This window comes from Dipteris shenzhenensis, chromosome 24 (genome assembly GCF_047967505.1).
Source record: "Dipteris shenzhenensis isolate YYH24624 ecotype China chromosome 24, Dip_SZ_1.0, whole genome shotgun sequence".
NCBI classification, from domain to species: Eukaryota; Viridiplantae; Streptophyta; class Polypodiopsida; order Gleicheniales; family Dipteridaceae; genus Dipteris; species Dipteris shenzhenensis.
In genome coordinates, this window is record NC_141619.1 from 45,282,887 (window position 1) to 45,292,224 (window position 9,338).

The window sequence follows — 9,338 nt, forward strand, 5'->3', positions numbered from 1 at the left end:
AGAGAGAGAGAGAGAGAGAGAGAGAGAGGATCTAAATTTTTCTCCTTGACAGACTTCCATGTGCGGCTTTGTGGGCTTGTGCAATTGCTCAATGCAATGAGACCAAACTTTCTAAAGTAAGGACCAACTTGTCTCCAATATCAATTCCACCTTTGTTCAGATGATTTTCCAAAGCAACTGCCAGTAGCAGAAGTATAAGGTAATGAATTTCCTTGCTTAATTTCAATCAAGGATGTGAGTGGTTGGTTTTTCTGGAGAGGTAGGGATTGACAAAACTGCAATACCAAGCAGACGTGATGAACCAGAAGGCACATCATTACATCTGTTGAACTTGGTTAGAAGATGTCCAACACAATCTATATAGCCAATTGGATAGATAAAGCTATGTTATTCCCAAGCACAGACCATGGAAAAACCACTTGGTAGAAGCATACTCATATCATCCTGTTTGCTGGACCTGGTGGGTAAAGTGGGTGAGATCGGTTCCATTAGGGGAGAATTGGGATCTCAAAAGGGCCTCATAAGGAATGGATTAGGGAATGCTTAGTGTGCTAATGCAAGGGGCTTCGAGGGTCCCAAAGAGGCCTAACCAACCCGACCTAGGTGGGTTAAGCCCACATTTGAGCCCACCTCTCCCCCCATCAATGAGGGAAGGGGGCCACTTTTTGAAATTTGAATTTCAATTTTGAATCTCCCTCCCTCCCTCCCTCCCTCTCTCTCTCTCTCCCTCCCTCCCTCTTTCTCCCTCCGTCCCTCCGTCCCTCCCTTCCTCCTCCCTCTCCCTCTCCCTCTCCCTCCCTCCCCCTCCCTCCTCCTCTCCCATCCTCTGTCTTGCTCCTCCTCCTCCCTCCTCCCTCTCCCCTCCTCCTCCTCCTTTTGGCTCCTCCTCCTTCCTTCCTCTCCCCTCCTCCAGCTGCCCAAGATCCCTCTCTTCTATTCCTCCCTCATGCAGAATCTCTCCCCTCCTCCTCCCTCCTGTAACATCTCTCCCCTCCTCCTCCCTTCTACAATAGCTCCTTCCCTCCCTTATACACCTGTCGCCCTATTCTTCTCCTCCTCTTCCTCTTGCCCTCATCTGCTTCTCCTCCTCCCTCTTCCTTACTACTCTCTCCCTCTCACTGTTCCATCTTTGCCAACTCTCCCCTACATTTTAGCTTGCATCACTGATACCTCTCTTTAAGTACTCATGGCACCATTCAAGGACATATCCAACAAGTACCATGTGAACCTACAACTAGAGGCAGAACATGCAAGCACACGCTCATTGGGATATAGTGTAACACCTCGAAGTGTTCTCCACAGTCTTTGATTGCAAGGGAAGAAGCATCTTGACCTTTGGGTGGATGGAAACTTGTATCCTTTAGACCCTATCACCCAAAAGAGTCCTCCTTTTCATACAGTGCATGATGTTGCTCGGTTTGTTGGCAAGGGACATGCTGGATTGCTCGGTTATTGCAATCGATTGAACCATTCTTAGACATTGGCTATGCAAGCAAGCAAGGTGCAGAGATCCCAAGCAGAAGAACTTACACATTTGGGAAATATTACTATTATGGCAATGCATAATAGTATGCAGGATCTCCAATTGCAAAACAAAGAACTCAGTGACAAAGCACATGCGCTGGACTTGGAGCGACATAAATTGGAAGAGTCAATCCAAAAGCTTGCTGAAAGCAAACAAGATTTGGAAAGGTCTATCTATGGCCAAGTTCAATGTGTTGTGGAGAAGGAATGAGAGAGGTCGATAGAACGAGTACAAAAGTTGAAGGGAACACCTTTGGGACTAACGGAGAGGAAAAGGCAATTGCAATCTATGGATGCATTGTCAACCAATAGTGGTGCTCGAAAGAGGAGAATACGAGCTGCAAGGTTAGTTCCCCAAATTTTCAATGAAATTTCTTACCCCAAAATATTTGTGGTGTTGCATTCTTTCCACTAAGACTCATTTGTACTCTACTTTAGGAATTTCATGGAGGATGTGATGGGAACAATGGAAATGGATGATAGTGATCCTTCATATGTTCTAAGAAGTTTAATAAAGCCAAGTGATGTCATGGAAGTGTTGAAGGACCCTAGATAAAAAGGGCTATGTAAACAAGTTGCTAGAGAGGTAATGAAGGATTTCAATGGCCTCGTCCAAGCAAAGGAGATGCTTGGAGCTTGTGATGCTACTGGTGTAAGTCGTGAAGCTTACAACTCTGTTTTTAAAATTTTCAAGTTTGCTATGGAGGAAAAGAATAAGATATCTACAATGCCATTGCCAACACCGTGGTTTGTAAGGCTTGCACATCAAGAAACAAACCAATGTGCTAGAGAAAAGATTGGAGGATACCATTGTGAGAGTGGCACAATGACTTGGAAGAGTAAAAAGAAATATGGCATCCAAATGTTTGAGATGAATTCTTTCAATAATGTTTACATGGATGTAGAGAATTTGTAGAGAGCCATGGTCCAATTCTATGGGATGAGAGAAGAAGGTAAGCGAAATTCCCTCTTCACATTCAACTTTATTTCTTCTGATTTCTATATCCTTATTGAATTTCTCTTTTATTGTATAGATGGCAAGCTAGTATTCGTTATAAAAATGGATGAAGCTTAGTTGGTAAAAGAGCACAAGCTAGAGAGGGTGAACATTTGTATTATGAACGACACCTTGCATTTTGCTCAAGGGGATGAGGAAGTTGAGCAAGGTTTCTCAGTCCAATCTGAGAAGGACATATGGTGGCTTGTAGCCTTTGAGACCCCAAAGGAGTGCCATGAGACATTGAAGTGGGTTTTGGAGAGAACCGGCATCCCGTTGATTATTCGAAGATAAGAGGCAAGGCAAACATTAATTGTGGATGGGCATGGAATGTTTCAAGTTGAATGGCATCTAGCTGGTGATTTGAAGACCCTCAAGTGCTTGTATGGCTGTGATATAGGTGCAGATGCAAAATGGACATGCTTGTATTGCACCCACTCTCAGAAGATGCAAAAGGGAAGCCTAGAGTGGGAAAATGGCATCCTTTCTTGCAACCAAAGTGCAGCCCTTGATCGTCACGAAAAGGATCCTAAGTGGGACCCCATTCTACCAATTCCATTGGAGCGGGTACACGTGTGTACTTTGCATGCTGAACTATGTATACTTGATAAGTTACTCTATCTCCATCTAGTTTATGCTTGGAATTTGAGGCCACAGCAATGTGAAGATAGTGGGAGAGAAGGAAGGAGTCTCACTTGCGGCTTTCTCACATACACAATGGGGGAATACACACAAAGGTGGAGGCTGAAAATAGTCTTCCTCTTCTTAGTTGTGAAAGCCAAAAGAACTCTAGTACAAAGAAATAGAAGAACCCTATATGTGGGTCTCAAACCAAACTCAGCTAACTACAGTGGCATACTAACTGAGCCATGAACCAGAGTACATAAGGATAGCTGTCATCCAAGGCAACAAGCAGGATGCAGCCTTAAATGTGCAAAGGGGCAGATCACAGTTCAGGGGGAAGTCCCAAGAAAGAGGAAAGTCTCGTAGCAAATCCAAGGCACGGAACATTGAGTGTTACCATTGTGGCAAGAAGGGCCATATGAAAAAGGATTGCTACAAGCTGAAAAGAGAGCAAAAGGATAAGAAAAAGAATGCAAATTGGGGTGCAAATCAAAAGGAAGAGAGTCCCAAGGGAGGACAAAGGAAAAGTGAAGATCGAGGAGATCAATGCAGTCACACATGATAGTGACAATGACGTTCTCTTCATGTCTAGTTTATCTACAAAGTTGCTTACCACTTCAGATGATGCATATTCCCAGGATTGGATTTTGGATTCTGGTGCTTCATTCCATGTTACTCCCCATAGGGAATGGTTCTCCACTTATGATAGTGGAAAGACAGGTTGTGTGCATCTTGGAAATGACTATGCATGTGACATAGTGGGAGCAGGTGACATAAAGTTCTCTTTTGCAAATGGGTCTGCATTTGTTTTGAAACATGTGAGACATGTGCCTAAGCTGACCAGAGTCTTATTTTAGTGGGTCAGCTAGATGATGCTGGTTTTCACACCACTTTTGGCTTTCAAAGTTGGAAAATTCAGAAGGGCTCTATGCTTTTGGCTAGGGGTGCCAAGTGTGGGACTTTGTATCCCTTACATGTATCAGGGGTATTTGATCATGTTGTTGCAATAACCGAGCAGCCAAGTACTTCTTTGTGGCATTGCAGGTTGGGGCACATGAGCCAAAATGGAATGAAACTCTTATGCCATTTGGGTTATGTACCGCATTTGAGTTTCTCTGATTTTGAATTTTGTGAGCATTGTCTCTATGGGAAGCAGACTAAATCAGCCCATAAAAGAAGGAGAAAGAAAGAGTTTGAAAAGCTTGATTTGGTGCATTCAGACGTATGTGGTCCCATGCCTACACGGTCATTGGGCGGGGCTGAATACTATGTGACATTCATTGATGATGCAAATAGGAAAGTGTGGGCTTATGCTATAACTCGAAAGAGTGATGTGTTCCAGGTATTTCAGAAATGGCTGGCCTTGGTTGAGAATCAGTCAGGTAGAACGCTTAAATGCCTACGGACTGACAATGGTGGAGAGTATCTCTCTCATGACTTTCAACATTTCTATGATACACGTGGGATTAAGAGGGAGCTCACATCCCCTCGTACTCCAGAGCAAAATCCAGTTGCAGAAAAGATGAACCATACCATTAAAGAAGGTTGCAATGCATGCTTTCCAATGCAAGTCTTTCTGGTGGTTTTTGGGCTGAGGCAATGAAGACTGCAGTGCATGTGATCAATAGATCACCTAGCAAGAGTTTGGATGGTGGTATTCCTGAAGAGGCATGGAGTGGCAAGAAGCCCTCTTACTCTCATTTGCATATATTTGGGTGTGAGGCATATGCACATGTGCCAAAAGAGCTTCGAAAGAAGCTAGATCCTAAGTCTAGGAAATGCATCTTTCTAGGTTATGGTGAAAGTGGAGAGATGGGCTATCGTCTCTGGGATCCAGAAGCAAAGAAGATCATACGCAGCCATGATGTGGTCTTCAATGAGAAGAAGATGCATAAGGCACCCATGAGGGATGTGGAAATGAGGAGAATCACTTTCCAGGATGTGAATCCACCTGCATATGTTGATAGACAGCAAGCTGTCCATGCACCAAAAATGGTACCACCAAGTACTCCCACAAATATACAATCAAGGGTAGATGATGGATCATCTATTGGTGGAAATGATGAGCCAAATGTGGCTGATATGCAAGTGGGACAGCAAGCTGAAATGCCCTTGAGAAGATCATCTAGAGTGGAGCTAGAGTGTCTAGACCGCCTGATAGGTTTGTTCCAAGGGTAGACTATGTGATGCTTACTGATTGCGGGGAGCCTTCTTGCTACAAAGAGGCTATGATGCGTGAGGATCAACAAAAGTGGGAGTATGCTATGCAATCAGAGATGAGTTCACTTATGAAGAATAAGACTTGGGACTTGGTTTCTTTGCCACATGGAAAGAAAGCATTGCCATGTAAATGGGTCTACAAAATGAAGGTCACAGGTGATGATGTGCCTAGGTACAAGGCCCGTTTGGTTGCTAAAGGGTCCAAGCAAGAGAAGGGTGTGGACTTTGATGAGATATTCTCTCCGGTTGTGAAGATGACCACACTTAGATGCATGCTTGGACTAGTGGAATCAGAGGATATGGAGCTTATGCAAATGGATGTCAAGACAGCTTTCTTGCATGGGGATTTGCATGAGGAAATTTACATGGTGCAGCCGGAAGGCTTTGAAGAAAAGGGCAAAGAGCATTTAGTTTGCAAGCTGAAGAAGAGTCTCTATGGTCTTAAGCAAGCACCTAGAGAATGGTATCAGAAGTTTGATGCTTTCATTCGGTCCCAGGGTTTTAGAAGGAGTGAAATTGATCACTGCCTCTACACTAAAAGGGCTAAGGATAATAGCCTGATAATCTTGGCACTATATGTGGATGATATGCTATTGGCTAGCAAGAATACTTATGAGCTAAATGCATTAAAGGCCAAGTTGCATGAGGCCTTTGATATGAAGGATTTGGGACTTGCAAGTCATATTCTTGGTATGCGCATCACGCGTGATCGGAGTAGGAAACTCCTTTGGCTTTCACAAAAAGAGTATGTTACAAAAGTATTGCAGCATTTCAATATGGAGGGGGGGAAGGCAGTGAGTACTCCATTGCCTCCATATGTGAAACTAAGTCATACAGATAGTCCCAAATCAGAAGAGGAGAGGGCCATGATGGCTAAGGTTCCTTATGCATAAGCGGTTGGGAGTCTTATGTATGCTATGATGGCTACTAGACCAGACATTGCATTTGCAGTGGGAGTTGTTAGCAGGTATATGGCTAATCCAGGAAAGAGGCATTGGGAGGCAGTTAAGTGCATCATGAGGTACATGAAGGGTACCAAGGAGATGTGCATTTGCTTTGGTAAAGGAGACATGCGTGTACTTGGGTACACAGATTCAGACTATGCAGGGCATGTGGATAGTAGGAGATCCACTTCTGGTTATGTGTTCACCTTTGCAGGTGGTGCAGTGTCGTGGATGTCTCATGCACAGAAGTGCGTGGCTTTGTCTACCACAGAGGCTGAGTATGTTGCAGCCACAGAGGGTTGCAAGGAGGCTATATGGCTTGATCGGCTAGTGGGAGATTTGGGGATTCATACAGGTGTACCGACATTGCATAGTGATTCCATGTGTGCTATTCAGCTAGCACAGAATCCAGTCTTTCATGCAAAGACCAAACACATTAAGGTCAGGTACCATTTCATCAGGGAGGTACTTGAGGACAAGCGCATAGAGCTTGTCAAGGTTCATACAGATGATAACCCTGCAGATATGCTGACGAAGAGTCTACCTAGTCAGCGGTTTGAGTATTGTCATGTATTGATGGGCATTGGATAGTATGCTCACTGGTTGTTCTCCCTTAAAGGCACATTGTCCTTTAAGTGGGAGGTTGCGGGGATTAAAGGTCACTGTGCCTTTACCTCGGTTATGTACAATACTCAAACACATATATAAATGAATGAAAAAGAAGATTAGGGTGGTTCTGCACCCACTGAAACTTGTGTGGCTCTCTATCTCTCTCTCTCCTTCTTCCGTTCTTGCTTCCGTTGAGAGCACTCTCAATCCTCTGTGCTGACATAATGGTCGGTGGCCTATTTCAAGACCAACCCCCAGTCGACCGTTTTGGGTGGACTAGGTCGGCCACCCAATTGAGCCTAACTGACTATGATTGGTGGCTATATAAGAGCAAGCCCATGAAGCCCATTTCATCACTGGCTACAACAACCTTGATTCCTTAGCATTCAGCCTCCGTCTTCTATTGTTTCTCGCACACCATCGAAGCTTCTTTCACAGGAGTGCACGGCTGGGAGGCAGCGCCATCTATTGTATCAGTTCTACAGTAATCAAAATTTTTATTCTCCATACTATCTTGTTTTCTCTCTTGTGTACGAGATCCTGTTATCTGTTGAGCACAGACGTTGTATTAGTTTCTTACACTACTACCTTGGTGAGGATAATGCATACTATTTTGTTGGTGGATTCGGCCTATCCATATTCAACTTCAAAGTGGTCCGCAAAGGTGCCCAACACTACATTGCCGATCACATGTCTCATGTCAAGTCAAGAGAAGAAGCCACTGGTTTCTATGGATTACCATGAAGCCAGACAAGAGTTCTTGGATTACCTCATTGACAAAATGTGTGCCTCTATCCGACACAATTTCAATGGGGCATCCGAATCAGGTGATCACATTTTTGTATAAGAATCTTGTTGTGCCTCTAGCATCTGCCTTTCTGACTGCTTTAGCTTCAGCCCATTTTGTAAAGTAATCAGTGGCCACAATGATGTAGCGTGCCTATGTTCCCTATGTTCCTTTTACTACTGGGGATGTATGGGACCTACATAGTCAATTTCCCATTTTTCAAATGGTTTTTGTGCAACAGTTGTTGTTAGGGGATTGAAGTCTTTGTGTTGTGATTTAGTAATCTCTTGGCATACATCACAGCCTTTTACATATTCATAGGCATCTACCCACAGTGTTGGCCACTAGTAGCCTGTGAGAAGAACTTTTCTTGCTATGACTTCCACTTGGAAGTGTCCTCCTACAATGCCTTCATGGACTTCACTCAAGATTGGCATGATCTCATGAGGCATTACACATCTTCTTGATATCTGGTCCTCGCCCATCTTATATAGTTATCCTGCAATGAGTTGATAGGGTGCAGTCTTTAGAACCAATTTTTTGGCATCTATTGGTTTCATTTCAGGGGGTGGTCTTCGTACCATCAAGTTATACTATCAAGGATAATGCTGAGTGGGCTCTGATGTACAATAATGGTACCGTACTTGCCAACCTTTGCATTGCTGGAGTGGTAAGAATGGTGAAAGTCCCTGATGTATGTGGTCATTGTAGGACTGTCCTCCAAGGATTTTAGGCTCTCATGCAAACTGCCTAGACCCCTTTGCTCTAAGTAAGATGTTGCTTCCTGGGGAAAAGAGCATAAGTCGATGTAGGTGGCCACATAAGTTCTAGTGACAGGGCCCCGTCAATGGTTGTTTAGGTCGGTGGTGACTAGGGTGACATTTGTTCTTCCTTGTCATGCACTAAATCCTCCTTGGAGCTATCACTCTGGACCACAAATGCCTATGTTCACCATGGTTGAGAGGACGTAGATGGCTGTGAACTCTGGAGGGGGTCTCGTGGTTGAGGCGATGGGCTCTTTCTGCGCATCCTCTTTAGTGGCGGCATTTTTTTTGAACTTGCATCCATGTGCATGTGGTGTACCATTGATCATTAGATTAGTTGGCATGCAAGTATGACCTTTGTGTGTGTTTGTGAGAGATCTTATTTTTATACATGCTTTGAGAGTGTGGAATGAAAGTGTGTTGCACAATTATTCATGCAATCATCTATGTGTCTAAGCAAAAGGGTGTGAGTGCACGTGACCTAGTAGCTAGGTAGGGACTAACTATATGCTTTTTTTATGTTGCTGGGATTTCATAGGGCAGCTAAAACTCGGGCATCACTTCTGAGCCCTAGGTTTAAATCGATTAATGCTACCTATATGTGCGAAGACGTACATATGCAAGTGAGTGCTTGTGATACAATCTAAATCATCTGCAAGGCATATGTTGAAATTAGCCTTTTGCATTGGTAGGAGACCCCATTCTTCGTAGAGCTCCTTTGATAGGACATTTACACCTGCTCCACCATCCACTATGGCTTGGACTTCATTATATGCCTTGTGGATCAAAGGCACAATAATGTTGCATATATCATCTCTCTCACCCATCCGCACAGGGATATTTTTGATGTCGTTCATAAGTTGAGGGGG